The sequence below is a fragment of the Ammospiza caudacuta genome, chromosome 1 (genome assembly GCF_027887145.1).
Source record: "Ammospiza caudacuta isolate bAmmCau1 chromosome 1, bAmmCau1.pri, whole genome shotgun sequence".
In the NCBI taxonomy this organism is placed as follows: Eukaryota; Metazoa; Chordata; class Aves; order Passeriformes; family Passerellidae; genus Ammospiza; species Ammospiza caudacuta.
Window position 1 is genome coordinate 63,004,939 of NC_080593.1, and position 23,431 is coordinate 63,028,369.

The 23,431-nt window shown below is 39.9% G+C and overlaps 1 long non-coding RNA gene across 1 annotated transcript in view; it reads right to left on the minus strand.

The window, feature by feature from the left end:
• Window positions 1-23,431, minus strand: part of LOC131565817 (uncharacterized) — a 254,056-nt gene that overhangs the window by 154,625 nt on the left and 76,000 nt on the right. Inside the window, exon 3 of the long non-coding RNA XR_009275481.1 lies at window positions 18,744-18,829. This is a non-coding gene — a long non-coding RNA (uncharacterized LOC131565817). The remainder of the gene's footprint in view (window positions 1-18,743; window positions 18,830-23,431) is intronic.

Sequence of the window (23,431 nt, forward strand, 5' to 3'; positions counted from 1 at the left end):
TTCTGCTGGTGTGCTACTGTAACATTTGGCACAATCTCATTGGAAGGATTGTGTCATGCTGACAGATTAATGAGCTCTAAGAGAAACGAACAGATAAATACAGAATAAGCAAGCGACCTGCGCTGACAGAGCTGCTGCAAGTAAAGGCTCTGTGTCTCGCCTGTATTTGTCTGTGCTCAGCAGACTCAACACATGAGAAAACAGAAATGGAACACAGCCAGAATATAACTTTACAGACAGAGATGATAATTTTATAAGAATTATGCTTCACCCCACTAATTTAACAGGTTTCATATATAGTGAGAGAGAAGGAAAAAAATTCCCAAAACACAAGAAAAAAACAAAACTGACATAATGAATGATATAAGGGAAAGATAAATCCTCTTTCCCTACTTTCCATTCCTTAAGCATTAAGTTTTTAACTCAATAATACTTTATATTACTTCAGGTTAGTGATTTAACCTATCCAAACTAGGTTAGTGATTTAACCTAATCAAATTAGTGTAACATACACTCTTTCCTATAAGAAGCCAAAAAAAAGATAGTTTCATATTCTCCTGTAAGTTTTACATGTAAATTGCTTTCTAAAACTCAGCCCATGCTAATAAAAAGCACTAAATTAAACGGAGTAAGCAGGAAATGCTGGTACCAATGGGAGCCTTGTATTTATGATCTATTTCTGAATTGTGTTCTCTGACCAAAAATAACCTATTCTAAAGCCAAATAAGGCAATCTATAGTTCACAAAACTTTATTAAGTAGTTAAAACCAGGAGAATTATCTGAACCGCTTCTGACTACATCAGAAAATTGAAACAAACTATCAAGCTTAAGGCTATTGAGAAATAAGAATTAAAAGGAAAATATTGAAGTATTTCAGAAAGAATGAGAAAGAAGATTTCAATTCCTGTATCCAGCTATCCAAATAGTTGGATACTCCCATATCCAACTATTCAAAGATAACAAACGCCAAAAGCATAAATCTCACAGCTCAAAAAATGTGAAAAGCATAGATTACTTCCTATTTCAGTCAAACCTGTTTGCTCAACCCAAATCAATATTTTTAGGATGTTTTGGAAAAAAAAATTAAAAGGGAAAAAAAAATCAAAGTCCTGAAGTGTTGGCACTTCCCTGGTTTTGCAGGTGTGATTTGTTTGTGTTCTCTTCTCCCAGGACAACCAAGTTTCAGAATATTGGATTCCTGTGACGAACTGCTGGAGAGAGCCACAGCTGAACCCAGGCAGTACCAATGCAGGAGACCTCTGTGGTTATTCCCTTGGTTCTCTGCCCAGCCTTGCTCTGGGCAGCTGCCCACCCCAGCCAGCAGGAGCTGGGTTAGCCTCAACAGAATGCTGCTCTCAGCTTCCAAACACCACTTTGGGTTTACTGCACTGAGCTGAGAGCCGCTGAAGTGAAGTGGAGTTTCACAGGAGTATTTTCCAGCTGAAAAGAAAGCCTCCCCAGGGGAAGGGAAGGGCAAACCACATCAGAATTTTACCATTTTGGTCACCTGAGTTTAGCTCTGCTCTGATCCTGAGCTGACATGAGGCACACAGCAAAGGCAGAGCTCACTGTAATGATAGCAGCATGCAGAAAGTAGCAGCAATTATGCCAACCACAATCTTAACTTAATTATTTATCCAACAAGATGAATGCAGGATAGCAGAAGTTAGAGACTAGCACCAGTGTACACTGCTACACACCATAGGCATCTTCCTGCAATTTTAAAGATATTTGGATCCAGAAGTTCAAAATCAATCATTTAGGTTTAAATCATATGAATTTTAAAACCACAGAGTCCAACTTTTAACCAGGGACTGCCAAGTCCACCCCTAAACAACGTCCCTAAGTGCCACATCTACACATCTTTTAAACATCTACATGCAGGTTGTTTCTGGTAAGCAAGTTTTGTGAGAAAGAAGCTCCTTTACACCCTGCAATCCTCAGTTTTTTACCTCCTCTAGCAACAGAGGTACCTGACACTGAAGATCAACCCTGTCATCCTTGCTTTTGGTATTAAACACAGAGGAAATGAGGTAAGTTCAAAGACTGAATTCAAGCAAGAGCAATGGACAATGAAGCAGTGTTGGCTTACATAATGCAGCCTTCCACTTCTGCAGAGCTGCAGATAAGCATCTCTAACATAATGAACTGAGGCAAAATAACAACATACCACCACAGCCACAAGAGCCCTAAAATAGGAGCCTCAGCAATAATTGTAACTAGACATTGGTTATTTCTTGGATTATGCAGTCAAAAGATTTGTATTTCAGATTTTTTTCTGTTTACAGTCTATGCTCTAAGAGACCATTAACATCACCAAGCCATTCTCTGTTTAGGTAGCAGCAGCAACTTCTTTCTCACTAAGAGAATATACTGATAATTGAGAATTGAAAAATTCAGGCAAGATTGCCTCAGCAGTTCTTGGGTGCTTGGCAACTATTCTAACACACACTTCCATAATACCATTACTATAAGAGATTGTGATTCCTAAGTAAACACACAGAACATTCTACCTAGGTATAACCATAAGACACAGCTGATCATCATTGTGAAGTTACTTGCTTTTGCTAAGAAATCTTGGGGGTGGTGTGCCATGTGTACAGCAGGTGATAATGCAACAATAGGTAAAGAAAGGTAAAAGCAAAACAATGCCATGAAACCTTTGAGCCTGAGGATCTTTGAGTTGCATTTAATAGTAAATACTTTTACATTGCAACAGATTATCCCAAAATTTTCATTGTACTTTCACACCAATGGCAGATCACCCTTTCAAGGCTTCAGGAGGAGGGAGAAGAAAGAGGAGTGCTTATGATTTTTTTGTTTAATGTTATGATACATTTTAAGTTCTAAAGCTATTAAATGGCAAGGTTGCAGGAGATTCACAGTGTATGCTATTACAGAAAAAAGCTTTAGCAGATCACTCAGTGACATGATATATTTGGCAACTGAAAATTCAGGATCCTTTGGCCTAAAAAAATGGGAAGGAGTCACCTCCCCTTCCCATATAATCAGGGGTGTGTCCTGAATACCAGACAGCAAAATCTTGGGGCATTTGCAAACAGAACTTAGAAGTTTTTTGGCAGAAGTCAAAACATCTAGCTAAACAGATTGTTTCTTTCTGTGTCTCCTATTACTTTAAAATCTCTGGTCTCTTCCTTTTTTCTGGGGACACTGACTGCAGAATGTTTAACTGGGAGGAGTGTGAGTTTGTTTCATTGGGAGGTTTTTTAATAGTATTTGATGATTCTTTTGACTCCTTTCTGGACAACAATTTTTTTCTAGTTAGTTTCAAAAGTAACATGGGTTTTGTTTGCAGGCTTTTGGAGAGAACTGGCTTTAAAATTATTTTGTAAGTATATTCTCCTCTCTAATCTGTGCCTTGTTGAGGGTCCTGCCTGAGGTGTTGTAGTATTACAGTGGCTTTCAGTTTCCAGGGGCTGCACTAAGACAATCTATTAAGAATGAAGGCATTAGAGTAAGAAAAGGCAGGTGGGTTTTGCTGTTAGACCTAGGAACTAGTTTTAAGCCAAAGATGTGTTTGTAATAATTCTCTGGCTCTCAGGGTTTTCTACTGTCACTGTCTATCTTCAACAAATAGCATCTCCCCAAGTAGTACAAGACCTCCAGATTTCTAAATCTCCATTATCAAAGTGAACTCAAAGTTCCCAAGACACAAAACAAAAATGAAAGCATTTCCTTGATTTCACAATTAAACAAACTATGGAAAGTTAATCAGTGATCTCTATTTTGACCAAGAGTCTCCAGAAAACAAGGGATAGAACCACCAGCAAACCCAATTAATCTTCTCTATTTCACAGAGCAGAGTCTCCTCTTGGCATTGTGAACCACAAGAGAGAAGTTTACACACAGGTAAAGATGAATAAAAAAGCTTTTTGGCAGCTGTGGAAGACAGTGGTAACATGACTACATTTTGACTGATGGTTTTAAAGGCACAGCAGAGCAGTGCCTGCTATCATGGTGATGCTACCTACAGCTGCTAAAATCCTGAGAAGGAGGAAGTCAAAAAAATTCATCTTTTTCTTTGTTCCTACTCTAACAAGTACATTATGGGATAAAAGATGCATTGAATGACAGCACTGCCACATACTCATGACTTTATCAGAAGTCTCTTGGTATTTTGGGAGATTTTCTTACATACTTAAACACCTAGCATGGCAATTTTATGAAGTAATTAAATGAGAAACTCAGCTTTCTCAAGCCTGTTATTTGTGGAGAAGAGTTCTTAAAATAAAGATTTCCAGTACCAGGTCACTGACCAAGTAAAAGTTTTTCAGAAAGCATATAAAATGTAAAACTTTTAACATGCCCACACCTAAAATGGACCAACCCTTCCTGAGAGAGAGCTTCCTGAAACCAGTGGTGCAGCCACCCCTCTGATAAAACTCAATACCCTTCTAAAACCATGCAGCCTCAAATCCTGCTTACAGCGAGATAAATTGTTTGGGAAGAGCTGACTATTCTTGTGTGCAGGAGAAAATACAATCTTCATTAGAAGAGAGGTCAGAAATTGTCACCACTCATATGCATGCTAGATCTCTGCATTCAACTATATTAAAATATGATGGGCACTGCCTATGACATCATTTCCTAACCTTGTATATTATCACTGCCATCTGTTTCTGGCTTTGAGAGGATTTTTTTTTTGTCAGTTTTCAATTCCAGTGTAACAACTTTCACAAATAATTCAATCAAATTGATATTTTAAGTAAGATTTCACAAGAAAATATTATGTATTACTCCCCCAAAATCAAGTTAGAGTTCATAAACTTCCATCTTTCTCCTATCAATGTGATAATTTTAACCAAATAAGGCTTTCCAGTTTTTTCTGGCCCAGTTTCCACATTTATGTAACCAAACTATTTAAGACCCATGATTCTGTTACGGGTTCTCTTTCATGTTTCTCTCATTGACATATGCACAGAATTACAGAATATGCTGAGTTGGAAGGGACCAATAAGGATTCACAGAATTTCCACAATGACTATGTTGGAAGAGACCTTAAAGATCATCGAGTCCAACCCCCGCCTTAACACCTCAATTAAACCATGGCACTGAGTGCCACATCCAGTCTTTTTTTAAACACATCCAGGGATGGTGATTCCACCACCTCCCCGGGCAGACCATTCCAGTCTTTATCACTCTTTCAAGTGATTATCCAGTCCAACTCCTGGCCCTGCACTGCACCATCCCAAGAGTCACATCAGGTGCCTGAGAGTGTTGCCCAAACACTTCTTGAACTCTGTCAGGCTTGGTGGTGTGACCAATTCCCCGAGGAGCCTGTTCCAGTGCCCAACCAAGCTCTGGGTGAACTTCAACAAGAGAAAGTGATGGATTCTTATGAGATGTTGAAAAGCAGTGCCACAGAGGGGGCCCTGGGGGAAGGTTAAATCTGAGCCAGCAGTGCCCTGGCAGCCAGGAGGGCCAGCCCTGTCCTGGGGGCATCAGGCACAGCACGGCCCGTGGGCAAGGGAGGGGATTGTCCCCTCTGCTCTGGGCTGGGGCAGCCTCACCTCGAGTGCTGGGGGCAGTTTTAGTGCCACAATGTAAAAAGGACATTAAACTGTTAGAGAGTGTCCAAAGGAGAGCCATAGGGATGGCGAGGACAGTGAGGGGAAGCCGTGTGAGGAGGGCTGAGGGCACTTGGTCTGTTCAGCCTGGAGGAGAGGAGACTGAGGGGAGCCCTCATTGCATTCTGCAACTTCCTCATGAGGGGCAGGCAACAATCTCTTCTCTGTGGTGATCAGTGACGGGATCCAAGGGAAAGGTCTGAAGTTGTGTCAGGGGAGGTTTAGGTTAGATATTAGGAAAAAAATGGTGTATGCATTTACATGTAATCTAAAAACTGAGGCTCGCTGAGTTTGATGTTTGGTTGCCCTCTCTCTTTCTGTTTGATAGGGAGGACAAAGATGACCTTTTCTTCCTGCGTCTCTTGCTCAACTCGCTATTTGTTTCACAATTCATTCAATAGAATGGCCAGTTGTGTTTGAAATTCATTTGGATAATCTGCCCAAATCCTTTGGATCTATATGGTTTGAGCCTGCTAATTTACATGGCAGCTCTAATTTTTTTAATGGCACTCTTAAAATCCTTTCTGTGAGCAGCCAGGTTTGCATGCGGGCCAGTCTCTCCCTTTCCTGGAACCTGCACTCTCTCATCAGAAGTATTTTGAACTCACTCTTTACTGGCACATGAACAGTAATCACCCACAGCCATTGAACAGTATAGAATATGTGAACTAACTATTGACAAACACACAAGCTCCCCTTCTCATTTGGAACAGGACAATTAGCAAAAAAACTTTGGTTATATCAAGCATGCAACTTTTCTCATTTATAAACAAAGAGTTTAAGAACTACTATACATGCCTACAGTGGGCACTTTAGAAAAAATACCATGGACATGATATTACATTTTGATGCCTGATTTTACATATCTGCACTATGAACAGTTTACTGTATAATAATGCAGTTGCATTAAAAGCAAAAGAGAGTTATTTTGTTAAAGGATCCCCCAGTAGTAGCTGCCCATACACAGAGAACATGTGGTTCTGGACAACAGGCCCTGTGAAAGGCTAACCAAACATCTCAAAAAGGAAGTTTTCAGTTATCACAGTCCAAGTACATCATTTCTACTGGAAGGATATTGCAATCTGCAGATTAACCATGAATTAAATTTATATTAAAAAATAATATTCTGCATTTTACATGCTAAATTAAAACAGATGTAATTCAAGCCTTTGAAAGTAACTTTGGCTGGTGCTTCATTTATATCTAGAGCTAAAATAGACACTTTCTCAGGCATATGTGCCAAATTTGACTAATTCTTTCTGCTCCCTGTTTTAATTGCTGTGTATGCTTTTCTGTTGCAGTTAGAAATATCCATTACACACTTGAACAGCCAACACTGTGAGAAAGCACATGCTTTTTTTTAAGTCTAGTGGTATTTCAAATTGTTATGTGATAATGGCAAAGCTCACAGATGCTTCTGCTGCTCACTTCTACAGTCTGTACACAGACACACCCCAGCATGACCCACAGCTGACCTTGGCTGCAGCAGCACAGCACACCCAGAGCAACCTTACAGATGTAGGAGCAGCTACTCAGCATCGTGCTCCACCTCAGGCTGAAACACCACTGCACTTCTCCTGCTAGGGCACCTATGTTAAAGCCAACTTCAACAAATATTTTCCTCTCAAAGAAGACTGATTTGTTTGCAGTTAAGCTTCGTTGCATCCCCATCCCTCCTGTGCAAACACACAAAAGACATTCCAGCCAAGAACCCAGTTCCTGCAGCATAACCCTGTACCAGCATCCTCAGGGAATCCCAGCCTCCCAATGTACAGATTGAATTTCAGGGTCTAAATAAAAGCTATTCCTTAAGTTCAAGAATTTATGTCAGACAACAAGTTTTGGAGATCACCCCTTCCAGTGCAAGTTCAAGGTTTCAGTTGCAAAGGTTTTCCACTTGCAAAGTTAAACAGAAGGAATTTCAAGTGCAAAAAACCCATAAACTGCTGCAATCCATTTCTTGTTTTACTTGGCTTAACTGCTGAGTTACCTCCCCAGGCAGCAGCTACAAGCTGTTAGTGGAATTGGAGTTTTAGATAATTTGGTGAGATCTTCCTGCAAAAACAGCCTTGTTCTGCTCCTTGGCTTTGTAGACCAAACCCCATGATGAAGTCACTCCTAAATGTGTGTAGCACATACTATAGGTATGTGTGTACTTACACGTTGTCTATGGTTAACACTGACAGATTAGTGAGCAAGTTTCCCCTGAACCAAACCAACAGTGTCAACACCAAATGCTTTGATGAGTCCACACTTCAAGAAAACAGGAACAGCTGCAAGCAGGAGAAGGTAATCACAGCTGTCTTAAAGTGAATTATCTGGAAGGATTTGCAGATTAGAAAAAAAAAACTAAGTGGATTTAGAGTAGCAATTTTTGAAAGTTTGAAATTTTTAAATAAGGATAAAATGTATACTTTTTAGAAATTTATGAGTCAGACTCTCCACTCAGTTGTATAAGCAAGAAATTTTAACTCATCACAGATACATCAACAGAACTGTTTTTTACACCTCTGTGGATTTGAAAAAGTACAATTTGGCCAATTTTTTTCTCTAAGAGGAAATATGCCTTTGCGTGTTGACTGGTAAAAATAAGACAAGCTATAGATGTAAAATGTTCGTGTCCATTCTACCAATATTTACATAATAAATATTCTCCTCATTTCAGTAAAATTCAAAACAACTATGTGATAAGGTAAATTATTTTCTTAATGTGAAGAATATGCAAAGGACCTAATGCAATCTAGTTTTTGTGCTGTGAAAGTGTCCAGATTCAGATTGTATGGGGGTTTCTGCAATCTGTTTCAGTGAAAGATGATGTTGCAAGCTGGACTAAATGGTATTTTCACATGTCCCTTCTAAAAGCAAACCATTCTGTGATTCCATGACCAAACAGAAGAATGCATCACTGTTCTCAGAGTGGATGATTCAAAATTACAGTGCTCCTTATGAACAGTGTCCACTACAAAAAAGACAACATTTTATGCCATATTAGAAGGACTTTTCAGTAAGAATGTCTAAACAGGGAAATAAGAGAGTGAACCAAAATACGAAAAGCTACTCAAAGCAAGTCTGAAATTATCAGACATTTTCCTAATGAATAAGTCACACACACGTTTGACCCACACTAAGCTTTACCATGAATATCTCTGCACCTCTGCTGTGGAGATTCAGGCACACCTAGGTCTAGATCCTGGCCTGGAGCACAAAACCAAGGGAGTACCAGCCCTGTGCCAGGAGACCTGCACTGCAAGATGACCCGTGCACCCAAGTCCTGGAACTAGTTTCAGACACAGGACCTGGAGCATGGCCTTTTTCTTTATGGTGGCAGTGTTTGCCTGCTCTGAAACTTAGCGTTTACCTTTACAAAGCCGTGGAGCTGGGCTGTAGTCCCCTTTGAACAAGCAACAGCTTGCATGCTATGTTTTGTACAACTTTTGCAAAGCTTCACGAAATTCTAGACTGTCAAAGCATCAAAACCTCATTTTTTGCTTATTTTCAGACTCTTCCTCAGGAAGTACAGCATGTGAATCAAAACCTCTCTGCTTTGCCTGCCATTTGTGTATTTTTAATACATTTTAGAGTAGTAAATACTCAACTTTACCTTATGATAAAGGCTCTGTTTTGAAACATAGGTCTCAAAACCTTCAATACAGTCCTGAAAGAAAATAAGATCAAAGTTTTAAACTAGTATGCATTTGGAAAGCTCTGAGTAGTCAGCACTTCCCATCTGTGATGCATATTCCTATTTTTATTGCATTCATTCCATAGAAGAAACACCTACCTGCAGTGCATTTCTTTCTCCCAGCTTATCAGTGCACGCCCTTGACCAAAGTACAAAAAACACCATTTACCAACACTCTGCAGGTGAAAAACTATTCCTCTGTATAAATTATACATCTTGGGAGCTCAACATTTCTTTCATGCTGAAAACCTATTCAAGCCTTCCCACATCTGTGGGCTAAGTGGTTTGCTCTAGCCAGGGGGGCCGACAATTGCTGATATTTCAAGAAACCTAATCTCTTAATGTTTGGGATCAGACGAAGGGTATGGCCATAGAAGAGACAGCTTGAAACAGGCCTAATCTCCAGCATATCTGAACCTACAGATGGCAGAGGCTCTGAGCTGCCACCAACATAGATTCCCGTCGGCCTGCCCAAGGGTGGTCTAAGCAGAGCGATTCCATCGCACACGGAATTCTCTCACGCCGGTATTTCTGTCCTGGGCAAGTAAAGAAAGGATTGGTGCCGGCTTGAACTGAGCATGCAGCACTTCCATGAGACAGTAGCAATGCAAGGCTGCCAACCAGACAATATTCCTGCTCTGACTGTGCCTAAGTTCCTACATTTTCACTTCCAGACTGCCAGTTTCCTTAGGGCTGCCACCTCACTGGTGACTCTGTGCCCGACCATTTCCTGACCGGACAAGCCTGAGCTGCCTTTCCCAGCTTAGTGTCACAGACACATTGATACTTTTATAGAGACACTGAACATTTTCTCAGGCAGCCCTGAGCAGTGCCGGGACACAGAGCAGAGCCTCAGCTTCCCCATCCAGCCCACTCCATACGAGGATGAGTACAAATCCCTGTGTCCCCTCCAGCAGAGCAGTAAGCACTACAATCTTTCATTCCTTGTCAAATATGGGCATTTCCACCTCAGCTTAACTTGTCCCTACTCTGTGCTAATTGTAAAGGTTCTAAAACAAGTTTAAACTTTCAAGCTGGATTTTCAGTTGACTGCAAACTAAACCTAAGAGTCAGCACATGCACCCAAAGACCAAAAACTGATAAACGATGTGCAGCACAGGCCTCCTGAAGTGGTCCCTGAAACAAGAAAAGAGACCGCCCTGGCTGTTTGCAGAGCAGCAGTGTAACCAGAATTAATGAGTTCCAACAGGGCTGATCTGAGGAGCTGAGAGCCCAAGAGAGGGCCATCCTCCCTGGAACACAGCACATCTGCAAAGCAGGATGTTTTCCAAGCAAAGAGCTGATGTGTTTTTCTGGTGAGGAAGCAGGAGGCGTAAGGATTATGGTTACTTTTGCAGGCCCTGGGAAGGTGGGGGAGGGAGGTCAGGCACATGGGGCACATTCACACAATTATCCAGGCACCAAAAAAAACAAAAAAGAGAAAGCTATTCTGATCCCTCCTTCAGCAGAACAGCAGCAGTGCTGAACAAGTCATGAATTTACTGCGTGGGAGTTGTTTCAGCTTTCTCAGGGAGCTTTTTCTGCCTATAATGCATATACTGGGTTATGTGTCTAGTGTGTCTTTCATTAACTTCTAAAGTCCAATTATAAGAGAAGGCTTATGAGACCTGGGGAACTGACAAAGCAAAGCTGATTTCCAGATTGGCATTTCAAGAGTTAAACTGAATTTTTCAAAAGTACTCATCACCATAAACTATTTAATAATAAATTAGCTGAAAGAAAAAAAAAAGTGAGTTAAAGCTATCACTCCCCATTTAACTTGATTTAACAGGTTAAAGGTCAGTTTTTAAATACCCCAAGACAGAAAGACTTTTGTTACTAAAGTTTCAAACACCAGAGCCCATTCTAACAGGTTGAATACTCATACCTATAATTAAAGTATAGATTACAAGGGAAAAAGCAATACAGAAACCACTGAACAGAAAGTCAACATGACAAAATTAGTTCCATGCTCCTATTAGAAATCCCCTCTAAATATACCACAGCTTGGCTGAGGAACCAGCACCTAGCTGTACACCTGAAAGAATCCAAGTGCAGTGTTTAGACAAAAAAGGGCCAAAAATTTGTATTTGCCAACAACTGAATTTTCATTTTAGCATCTGTGGTAATATGCTTGTTCTCTAAAAATGTGTCATTATGAAAGGAACTGAAAGTATAAGCCCAAAGACAACACAGAAGAGTGTGGGAGTGCACCCTGGGGGAGCAGGCTGGAAACTTCCCACGCAGCCACACCACAGACAACCAAGGTTGTGCCTCAAGAAATAAGAAGCCACAAAGATGACATTCAGGCAGATTATGGTGAGGAGCAAAGGACCCACCAAGGACTTTGGGACCAACAGGGAGTGCCCACAACACCTGCAGTGGCCACTCACTACCTGCTGCCAATAGCAAAGGATGCATTATTCTTCCTCATTAGGACCATCAAAGCCAGCTTTAAGGACAAGGCTGTACTTTAATTGCAGAATCTGACATTTACTACTGTACCTTTCCCAAACAATTCCACTTTAATAATTTGCCAGATGTTAGGATGCCTGAAAGAATTTAGAATGCAAGATTGTCATCAAAAGAACAGTAGATTGGACAAAAAATCTGGTGGCTGATTTAAAGAAAATAATTTCTCCCATTCTGAAGACATAAACTATAGACACAGTGCAGTTTTCTTTAAAGTTCTGGTATTAGTTAAAGTCTGGTATTAGACTCTGCTTTTTATGACAGATCAATGCAACTTCAAGACAGTTGTTTCACACTGTGGTGCAGAAGATACATTTCGATTTTCATTGTTGAAGGCGAAAGTGGTTGTGATAGAACTTTTGTCCTTTTTGACCAAACCCTACATCCGAGACCTTTAAATCTTAAAAAAAAAAACAGCATATAATACTATTCTCCAACAAGGACTAAGTATTCCCTGGCAACATGAAAAGTTGAGCTTATGCCATGAGCACCTTACTTTTACCTAGCAGCTTTACACTTTATTTGTGCCTTACTTTTACCTAGTGCTGCTGCAGCAGTGGCTGAACAGCACTCCTGAGCTCCTGCAAGGGACAAGCTTGCAGGTGACAGATGTAAGTTTATAATAAGGTGTGAACAAAGTTTCTACAGTCCTCTACAAGATCAGAGAGTTGTGATATGACACAGGAGGTTCAGAGTTAGGGAATTCACTTAAAGGGCAGGAGAGCACAGGGAACACAGGGAACCTCTGCCAGGAGTACTGGCAGCTCAGTTCTCACCCTCTGGCTGCTCTTAGAGTGAGGCACTTGTCTGCATCACTGGGAATACATAACCATTTAGCAGCAGAAACAGAGATGATTCATGAATGCACAGGAACTGGTGTTTCCCATGGAACACAGAAGACCGTGAGCAGGCAATTCTAAAAACGAAAAGTTTCTTATGTTTCTTTTTAGACATACTCACAATGATTGTCCTTGGCAAAAACCACAGTCTTTAAGGCAAAGTGAGCCCGTGACCAAGCCAACAGGAAAGCACATGAGGTTTTTTTTTTTGAAACACATATTATGAGTCAAGAAGTCAAATCCCATTATTTGCTGTTTAGCAACATCACTGCCATAACCAGTAGCCTTTACACAAGTTAATAAATTGATATGATATTCACATTAATTAGAAGGAAAACTCTGGACAATTTATTTCCACCATTTTCATCCCAGGTTTAACTTCCATCCCCTAAGACATTTGGGTTCTGATTTAAACTACTACAGGAGACATCTTGAGTAGAGCTGATCAAAAAGTTTGTTTAAGATTTGTGGTAAACAAACAATTTTTTGCCAGAAGAGTTTCTGAAGATTTGAGCACTTTTCAGCCTTAACTGTGGGATAGGAGGAATGCCCCAAAGGGCTCCCATTCCACAGCACTTGCCTGAATTCCCAAAGCCCTGTCTCACCAGGGTCATGGCAAACAGTGAAAAACAGATCTATTCTTTCACCAAGGTTCACTTCTTCATTCAGATGAACACTGATTAGGCAAAATAACTGTATGTTATAATTGTGACAGAGTGTAATGACTGTGCATGATGAAGAGAAAGTTCAGGACCCAAAGTTGATATCTAAGTGCCCACTTTCACACAGTCTCATAAAATTCAAAAAGCACTTTTGATGATTTTCGTCATTTTTTTAACAGTTGCACTGCCTGGGCTGTTCAGAGTCTTAATGTAATAGCCACAATGTATTTTGCTGCTACTTTCTTCTCGTTACAGATGAAATGCCCAAGCCATATTCATTCAATACCACAGAGAAAAGAGAAACAAAGAAGAAAAGAGAAGAAAGGTCACTGTCAGGCCAAGATCAAGTCTGGAAAATTTCAGTTTGAGACATAAGCAGTTCTGGAAGTTATAAGCAACTGAAACAATAAAGGAATTATAAATGAAACACTGCAAGAATTTTAACTACAGCTCTTTTCCATGCTAACCAAGTATTATTTAATGTATTTCAACAGCATTCAGAAACTCTTCTTGACATGAATGATCTGTGCTTTCAAGATCACTCCCAACCTCCCTAAAAAAGCAGAAAACAGGGATGGTTGGTATGGGCCACAGCTTCAGCTGATGGAGGTCAGCACAGCTCCCTCACTTTCAGTTGCATCAGTGAGTCACAGGAAAAGCAACAAAAAGGAAACAACCCAAAACTTGTAACAGCAGATCTAGTTTACTTCTGCATTGCTTCCCCCAGCGCAGAAGTGGTGCCTCCTCCAGTCTCTCACCAGAGCAGATAATTGAACTGTGGCCTGCTCTTGCCTCCTGCAAGTCTCTTCCCAGTTGAAGAGAACTGGATGTGCAAATCCCAAATTCAGTGTTTTTGTTCCCACCTCCTCTGAGCCCATTCCCATCATGTCCTTGCCCTGCTCCTGACAGGAGGGCCATGAATGGAATGAAGCCTAATCAAAATTATCCCTGTCTCTCCAAAACAGATCTATAATTGTGTGCAGAACAAATGCATCTTTATTTTTCCCTTCACTGTTCCAAACACGGGATCTAGAAAGGCATCCTATAATTGCTGAATTCCTGTTGAGATAATCCTAGAATGATCATTTTTACAAACCAAACAGTGCTCTGCTAAAAATTTCAGACATCAATGAAAATTCTGCATGCCACCTCAGGCATTTAACTGTCTACACCTACTGCAAAAAAAAAAAAAAAACAAACAAAAAAAAAACAAAAACAAACAAAAAGCAAAAAAACCAACAAAACCCAAAAAAAACCCCAATCAACCAAAAAAAAAAAAAAAAAAAAAAAAAGGCAAACAATGTTACTAGTGCAGTGTGCTAGAGGAACTGCCACCAGCATCTTCACTTCTTTCCAAACACTGTGATACTGTGTTTCAGTCAAAAACTAGGTCATAAACTTCTCTATTGGAAAGTGTTTATAGCTGTTTGGACGGGATTATTCTGTTCAAGAGGTTAAAATAATAAAGGAAGCTTGCAAGAATACTTTTTCCAAACTCTTGGTAGGTCAATGCCAGTTTGGGAATTTGGCTCATCATTTATCCTTGTTTGGCTCCTCCAATCTCAATTTTTTGTTTGTTTGGACCTCCTTCTGGACAAATATAAAACTTACTATTTCATTTAATTAATAGGAGGGAGTCTATAGAAAAAAATATCTCATTTATTGTAGTTCCAGAATCAGTTTTACAAAAACATTGTCAGTTTCCAGAAATGTTCAGATGTTAAGAGTCCTGCCAAAGTTTACAATCTATTTATATCCTGCTACAGAAAAAAAGAATATTAAAAAAAAGGCAAAAAAATCCCCACAACCTGCTCTGTTTTTACAATTTTATACAAATCTCTGGCAAGAAACAATCCACCTCCACATATTCACATGCATCCAGAGGATCTGTGGATAAGCCTTACTCTCCTTAGTCTAGTCAAATTGTCCAATTCACTTTCTCCATTTCCAAAATCTCACAACACATTTTTCTCGGCCACTCCTCCCTGTTTTTCATGTTGTACAGGAAAACAAAGCAGATTTTCCCTTCTCCCTGTCACATCTCCCTTTTGAAGGCTTAAATCAGCGAGCAAACCGTTCACCCACAGTTCTAGTATTACAAAGCTCTTTCATTTGAAGTTCTTCCTTTTGGTCATTTTGTACCACAAAGCAAGTTCACTGCCCATCAGCCTCACAAAAGGGACTCAGGGGAAATCCTTTGCCCATATTCTGGGGGCTTGAGTTTCCTCTAAGTGAACAAGCTGGCTGTGCAGTCTTTTACATGTTTTTCCATGAGTCATCAGAATGCACACAGTGGAGACATCCTTAAGTGAAATAGCCTTGAATGATATGCTTCATCCAATTTTCCCTGTATCTCATAAGGATTTAGTCCCAAATATGGACACAGAAGGGAAAATAAGGGCACTTGGGATAGAAAAAAGTGTACAACATTCATCTGGTTCTGTAATCACTTATTAAGTCCAAGATCTCCACTGTTTTTAACAAAAACAAAAATCAAGAGCATAAATAAACCAAGCTTCTATCCAGCTGCATAAATTCTGTCTCCCAGATATTCTCTGCCAAGAAGGAGAATCAGAATAATTAGATTATTCTCCTTCAACTGGCTCTAAGATTTTTGCTAAGAGCTGTTTTACTTTCTGCTTGCTTTTACAGAATTTGAAATGCCTTTACATGGAAAACAGTCCTATTCTGAATTCTGTATTTAGCACATTCACAGTCTCAAATTTTAGGTTTTCAGAGAGGCTCACTTTCAGCCTTTTCCAGTTCAGCAATCCTACCAAAATCGTTAACATCATACATATTGCATAGTGTTTTCCTGAGACTCTATCTAAGCCAGTCAGGTAGATTTATGCAATATTCACACTTTCTTCTATAGCCTCAACACATCCAGTGCAACATGAACAGTCAGGTACTCAGTGCAGTGATATTGCTGCAAAGGCATCATTGGGCCATTCCTTTTTTTTTTTTCTTTTAGTCCATCTAAAGTTTCTGTGAACCCAAAAGCAATGTTTTAAATGTAGAAACGAAAAACAGCAAGAAAAACTATAGTTCAGTTCTGATTAATGGTGCTATATTTTAATGTCTTGCTGGGAGGCTCAACCCATTGAGTATGTATCCTCAGGATATTTTAAATTTATGGTAGTTTCTTCCAAACAATTTTGAATCCTGTCAGGAAAAAAAATGGCAGGATGACTGCCTAACAGATGACAGAGCATCTTCTCTGTAGGTTTCTCTAACACTAGGAGGTACAGAACATAAGCCTCAAATTCCTATTAAAATCATGGGAAATAAACTAAAAGATGAAAGCAAGACAGGTCCAAGCAGCTGCCTCAAACCTATTCATCAGGAAGGCACTAGCAGTGGGAGGGCCACAGAAAGCCCACAGTTTTATTTCACTTCAAGGAAATCTTAGTCTAGCTGCTTTTTAAACTCTCTTTAAAGCTTTGCACCCATTCATCTTTTCCTACCACACCACTGGAGCAGAAAATGCTCATCTCAACTCCTGAGTCTCCTGACATGTCAACCCAGTCCCCAGGTTAAATGAAATTAGCAAGTAGGAGGTTCAAAACTAACTTCAGGAACTATTTGTTTCCTCCCTCTCGGAATTCAGCTGGGGCATCCAGAATAGTACAAAGTGGCAGAGCCTAAAAATCCACAAATCCACAGAAAGGGAAAGCACAGCCAAGACTACCCAACAAAGAAGCCAGCACTGGCACATCTTGGGGCCTCTCGCTGGCCAGAGTGATCCCAAGATGCATTAGAAAGTCTCTTTTCCCTGCCCAGCACTCGAAGAAGGAGTCAGAGCTCTTAATTTCTTGGTCTCAAGGTTGTTTATTGTTCCTTATCTATAAAATATTTTCTCCTGTCTAGCTGAGATCCGTTCAGCAAGACAGTCCAGGCACTCTGCCTGCTCCCAGGGTGGTGTTATGTCTTTATACTAAAAATTATGTATACATTGTTTGCAATTGCTTTCCAATACTTATCACCTATGTTAGACAGTGAGCTTCTACTCTAAACCAATCCAAAAGTGCCAACATCACAGCACAAGATGGAGGCCAAGAACAAGAAGGAGAAAGGCTGGACGCACCCAGATTCCTTCACCTTGCCCCCTGAACCCCTATTCTAGAAAACCCCAAAATCTACTTTTTCACCTCATGATAAATTCACTATCATCCTACTTAACTGTTGTGGCCTGTAGATCTTCATCTAAAGTTGGTAACTTGCTCCACAAGTCATAATCAAAACCACAGGCATCTTAAGCTCTGTGCCAAAGTCTCTGAGCCCCCTAGCAGGGGTCTTGGCTGCTCAAGACAGACAGAGGGATGTCCTAGGTTCCAACAGACACAGATGTCCATCTGTGGAGCCTGAGAGGTGGATCTGGAAAGCAATCACGTGCTCCACTCTCCTGTCTTGGCACCAGCCATCACTCACTCCATGGGACAGGAGGCCACTATGCCTTCCCTAAATCTCTATGCCTAACCTGGTCCTTGATCCACAGATATATATTTATGCTCTTGCACCCTGCAAGTTGGAAAATAAACTCCAGGGTCTTTCCTTTGTATATTTTGTGTCCTTGCCTTAAGACAAGTCTTTAACACATCTGGCTCCAGCCTGAACACAGTGCAGTCTCCACCACGTCTGTCCTCACAATGCTCTCCCAGAGGAGGAGGAGACAAGGGCAGTTGGGAAGCCAAAGATGCCAAATCCCACGTGTGACTCGAAACAGCCCTCACACATCAGGCCAAGCCTTTTTCTGTAGATGAAATGTGCACTCAGCAGTACCCAGCTTCCCTTTGGAGCACGGGCAGCTCCACCCTGCCAGCACCGCAAAGTGATCCTCAGGCACACAGAAAGGTCAATTTAGCCCTGGGAATATCAGAGTTGTACAAAAAAAAAACACCCTGGACACACTATTTTCTCTACCAGAAATACAAGCATGTTGGTACCTAGGCACTTATTTCCCACTGATATGGAAACTAAAGATTTTGTCCGTGTTTTCTCACGAAGCCTGTGGCACAGCAAGCATTAAATCAATACCAACTTTCGCTTGCCTTTGTGCAGGCTTTAACAGGCTTGCATTAACTTCCAAGGATATCAAAAACTTGACAACTATATCCTGAATTGGCACAGCCTTAAAGAACAAGTTACCCAAACCACACAAGAAATGCTGAAATCATTTTTATATTCAAACCTACAGTTGTAACCATCGATGTGAAATAAAATTCTTAAGGAAATTTATACACTAGCAAGGGTAAAGACTGTAACAGCAGCAGCATCTGTTACCAGGGTTACCAGATCTAGAAGGAAAACAAGAAACCTGCTGACACTGATTTACAGAGAGATATATGTAAACATTCATGTAGACAAGAGATTTATATTTTATATTCAGTGAATTTTAGTGGTGTAACATTAAATATTGCTGCTATTGAAGCTGAACCAAAACAATGTGAGGAAAGTTAATGAGCAGCCATACCAAATGGCATATATCTGATTTCTTACCTGAAGTATATTCTGTTCATCCATCCATCATTACTGCTGTCCCACAACAATGCTTCAGCAACCACATAAAAAGATCTGGTAAGCTCCTAAGTGTTTAAAAAGAAATAGCATGTTACACAATATAAAAGCCACCAAATCCATTGCAAACAGAAAAATAATATTTCAGAATTCAGTGTGACACTGAATTTGCAAGGATTTTTTTTTATTTCCCATGCTTTCGAATTTCTCCATGCATTCAAAACTGTGATACATTTTGCTGAGGCAGAATCAGAGCCACAAGTAACACAATTACTTACAAGACTAATTATAGATGAAACACATCTACATGACATATAAAAATAGAAGAATCAAAAGAGAAACAGTAATCCACAGTTGGTTTGATCATTTGGCACCTATGCTGCATCTACCTATTCACTTGTTGATACTAATTCACAGTAGTTCTAGAGAAGTTTTTCAGTTCTCACAGGAAAAGAAATAACATTCCCAAATTATGGTTGCATTTTATAGAAAGAATTACTTATGCTAAATGTGAAATACATCTTTCCTTAATACTCTTTATTTTCAGTTGGAAAGTTCTGTGTTTAATGTCCAGGTACAAGAAATACTTTAAAATTCTGGACACAGCTATGTTTAGTCCTGCTTTTTGACTTTAGAACCGTAAGATGAGTACATTAAAAAGCTCTGCCACTTACATCAGTTAAATGGTATCTCTGCAAAATCTTCTTTTTATAAATCAAATATTGAATTGGAAGAAATGGGTGCTGCTGGTATTACATGTCTGCTTGACTAACCGAGTAACAATGTAGTCAGGAAATTAACCTTTCAGATTTCACATACTGCAGTTAACTCCCATGTCTGCAAGCATAGCACCATAAACTGCATGGACAAAACATGCTTTCCAGGGCACAGGAAAAGTCCTTCTTATAGCAGCACACAGATCTTACAAAGCACAGCATGCTATATTGTGAGCTTCCTCTGTAGCACACATCTCCTCCCTGCTGCACATTATAAAACTATCTCCATCAGATCTAAGGGGCACAATGCAATCTCCACACAGGTCCCACTCAATTTCCAGCAATCTGCAACACATGGAAAAACATTCTGATTTCTGCTGCTTCAGTGCAGTTGCTCCTCATGGACAGTCCAGCTACCTCCGCCAGTAAGTCAGGCTTAGCAAAGCATCACTCAGGATAGGGCTACAACTGTGTTTGCCTGTACTTCATTTACAAAGAAATGAAGCTTACAAAATCCACAAGCAGAAACCCATCTCATCATATACAAAACTTGAAATGTTTTATCTAATTCTAACTTTTCTATTCTATGTCTTTTCACATAACCTCAATTTTACATAACTGCCTAAAGGCCTAGAGAACCTCACCCCATATTATGCAGCAGAGGCTTCAGTGTGTCTCTGTGTTAAGAAATAAAATACAGCAGGATCAGGTAATATTCTTATTTCATTAGTGACTCCTCTGATATTTCTTCTCTTTACAAATTAAATCAATAAATCAATCAGATAAATGTAAGTTAGCCTTATCCAGAATGCATCTCATAAACTTGGTGTACATTCAAGCTATTACACAGCAGAAGGAGACCCTAAATTACAGTTCCCTATTCACATTTAAATCCCACTGGTGTGAATTCAACAATGAGCCAATGAAGACCTAACATATATAGAGACACCTGACAGTTGTACAATTACCTGCAGTGGCTTTGATCTATAATTTTCATCTTATAACACTAAGGTTCTTAAAATCCAGCCAAAATATCAGCCAACTTTTTCCAAAATACATGCTGTTAAAACTGGAGTCTCTTCCAATAGAATATCTGCAATTTCTCTGCAAGGAGATCCAACATCACTGAAGAATGTAGGAAAAACAGAAACCTCTCTAAAGCACAAGCTGCATACCTGAACTTAAGGCATTAAAAAAACCAAAAAACAACATGATAAAATTAGTTGATAGAAGAGCTTACCTAATTTATTTAACTGCGATTCCTAACTTTAGAGGATAATTGCCACTTGTGACTAATTAAAGCCACATTAAGTATTGAACAAGAGACCATCAAAAACATTCAGCACAAAGACTGCTGGAGCACGGTTATAGCAAAGAACAAAAGTTCGTGTGGAATTCTATTCAGACTGTGGCTCCTAGGCCATCCCTATGGACTGTTGGTAGTCTCTACAGTTTCAGAAGGTGCTCCACAAAATAATGATAAGGAGGGGAAAAAAACAAAACTACATTCCTGAGTGTGCAAGCAACAAAACTGGAGAGAAATAAAATGATTAGGTCACCAGTCAAAGCTGAGTGTGATTCTCATCTGGTAATAAATGAGAAACATTGTTGAAACAAAGCACAATGTTATCCATACATTTTTCTTTTATCTGAAAAAAGTAAAAGTATTAGGTTACCTACTGATGAAAGACAGATTGATGAATACTTTTACAAGTTATATTTCTTTGAAAATATATCCTAGGCACATAAACATGCCTCATAGGGACAAAATCTTTGAAGCAAAAATAAGGAACACAAAAGCACACAACAGAACCCAAAATGCTTTCCAGCTTTTGGTGTCAAGTGTGGGCCCAAGCAGAACCACAGACCATTTTTGGGGAGACCAGTCTTCATGCCTTGGCTTCAACACCAGGAGCTCCCTGCAGGGAACCCAGATGGGCACTGTGGCCTTTTTTAGACAGAGGCTCATGATGGTCACCAACCTACCAACCAGGACTTGTTCACCACCTCCAAAGCCCAAATAAAGCCGAAGACAAGGCTAATACCAAGATTTAACCTTTAAATTAGACAACTTTCATCTGATTTTGATTTCTTAAGCCAATCAAGGCAGTCACATTAGTCAATTTTAATTACCTGACTTCCTTCCCAAGGAAATTGATACAAGTATTGCTTTGTATACTCATACAATAGTGCTGCCTGAGGCTGGCAGTCCTAAAATGCTGGGGGGAGAGTCAAGATCACTAGAATCAAAATCCTTCCACCCTCTCCTTGCATGCCCACCAGAGAGAGGAGAGCCCTGAAGGATCAGGCTATTGTCCTGAGCAATGGTTTGGCCCTCTCCACTACTTGCTTGAGTGGAAAGCAGTTGTACCACAGCCATCAAGAGCCAATTGAGATATTAGTGAGTGAGGAAGCCCCTGCCAGCAGCCCCTCTGCTCTCCCCCATTGCTGAGCAGAGGTGCTGCTGGGAGATGAGACAATGAGGTCTATATATGCAACTGAAGAGAGCTGTTCACCCTAGAATTCCTCCTTTTCTGCCAGGAACCATTAAAAGCTGTTTGTTTTAGCTGTGGAAATCAGTCATGCACTTCTGGAGCAATCAGATGTATCCTGTGGGTATTGCTGGGTGTCAGGCTCAGTTCCAGCATCAGTGTCTGCATGCTGCCCCTTCTTCCTTCACACCAAGTAGAGTTTTGGGGCAGAAGATTGTGTGAAATGCACCAGAAAACCTTGTTGCTTTCATAAATGCTATCAATGCTTCTCATAAGAACTAGACTAAGAATTATTTTACAAGAAAAAGATCATTTGTAGGCCAGGAACAAAAGCACTCCTATGAACTAGGTCAATCCCATCATTTGTTACTGTTCAAAAGTACAATAACAGCGGCAAGAGAAGGTCAGGCTGGAATAATCATTTGTTAACAATTTTAATAGTAAAGCTTTATTGGTTTTCCCTATGGATCCTCATAGTTATTATAGTGAAATTAAGTGTTTTTCCTCCAAGTGAACTCTTGTTAATCCTTTTATTTAGGTTCAGAACTACAGTACATGACCCTGCAAGAACATTCATCTGCAGTCACAGCTGGAGCTGCAGACTCACTGGCTTGAAGGAATTAATTTCTTTGCAAGGCAGAAGCAACTGAAAAGCCAAAGGCTTATCTACAGGAAAATCTGAATTTCACCAACTTGTACAAAGAACAGCACAAACCAAAAATCTACAATCAGACACCTCATGAAAGAGCAGATGAGAAAAACTTCTGGCACATTAGAGAGATACAATTTGGAGGGAAGGAATATTCTGATGGTTTGTCATACCACATAACAATCCTTAGGTTTAAAAAAAAATCTGAATTTGATACCAGATTAAATTTTACTCCAATGAACTGCCACCAAGAGGTCATTCAGACTTCACAGTGCTTAACTCCAGCTGCCCAGGCTTTCTATTATCTCATACCTTTGACAGTAACTATTCATTAGCAAGACTTATCTGAAACCAGTTATAACATTACCAAGCCTGTTCTTTTGCTTCACCTTGGTCATCCACTTCTCAGTCCATTTTGTCCCATGTGAGTAAATAACAATAGAGGTGGGAAGAATGATGGAAAGTCAGACTGTTTGACTGGGCATAATGGAAAAGATTGTCACCAAAAAAAATTGCTACAAGGTAGAACCTTGGCCATCAGGTCATCACGTGTAGATATTGAAGCAGGTCATGAGCAGGCAGAACTTAAAACATGAGTGACAATCTGCACTTGCAATCTAAAATCTGGATTTTCTGCTTCTGATGGTATTCAAGTACTCCAAAAGCAGTTTTCAGTAATTTAATTTTCTCAATATTAACAAAAAAGGAAAAGAAAATTTGTACAGCAGTGTTCAGATTCAACACTTCTTACAAGAAGCCTTAGATAAGCATTCAACAGATGCATCACACTCCTGTTTTATACAGAATTCAGTG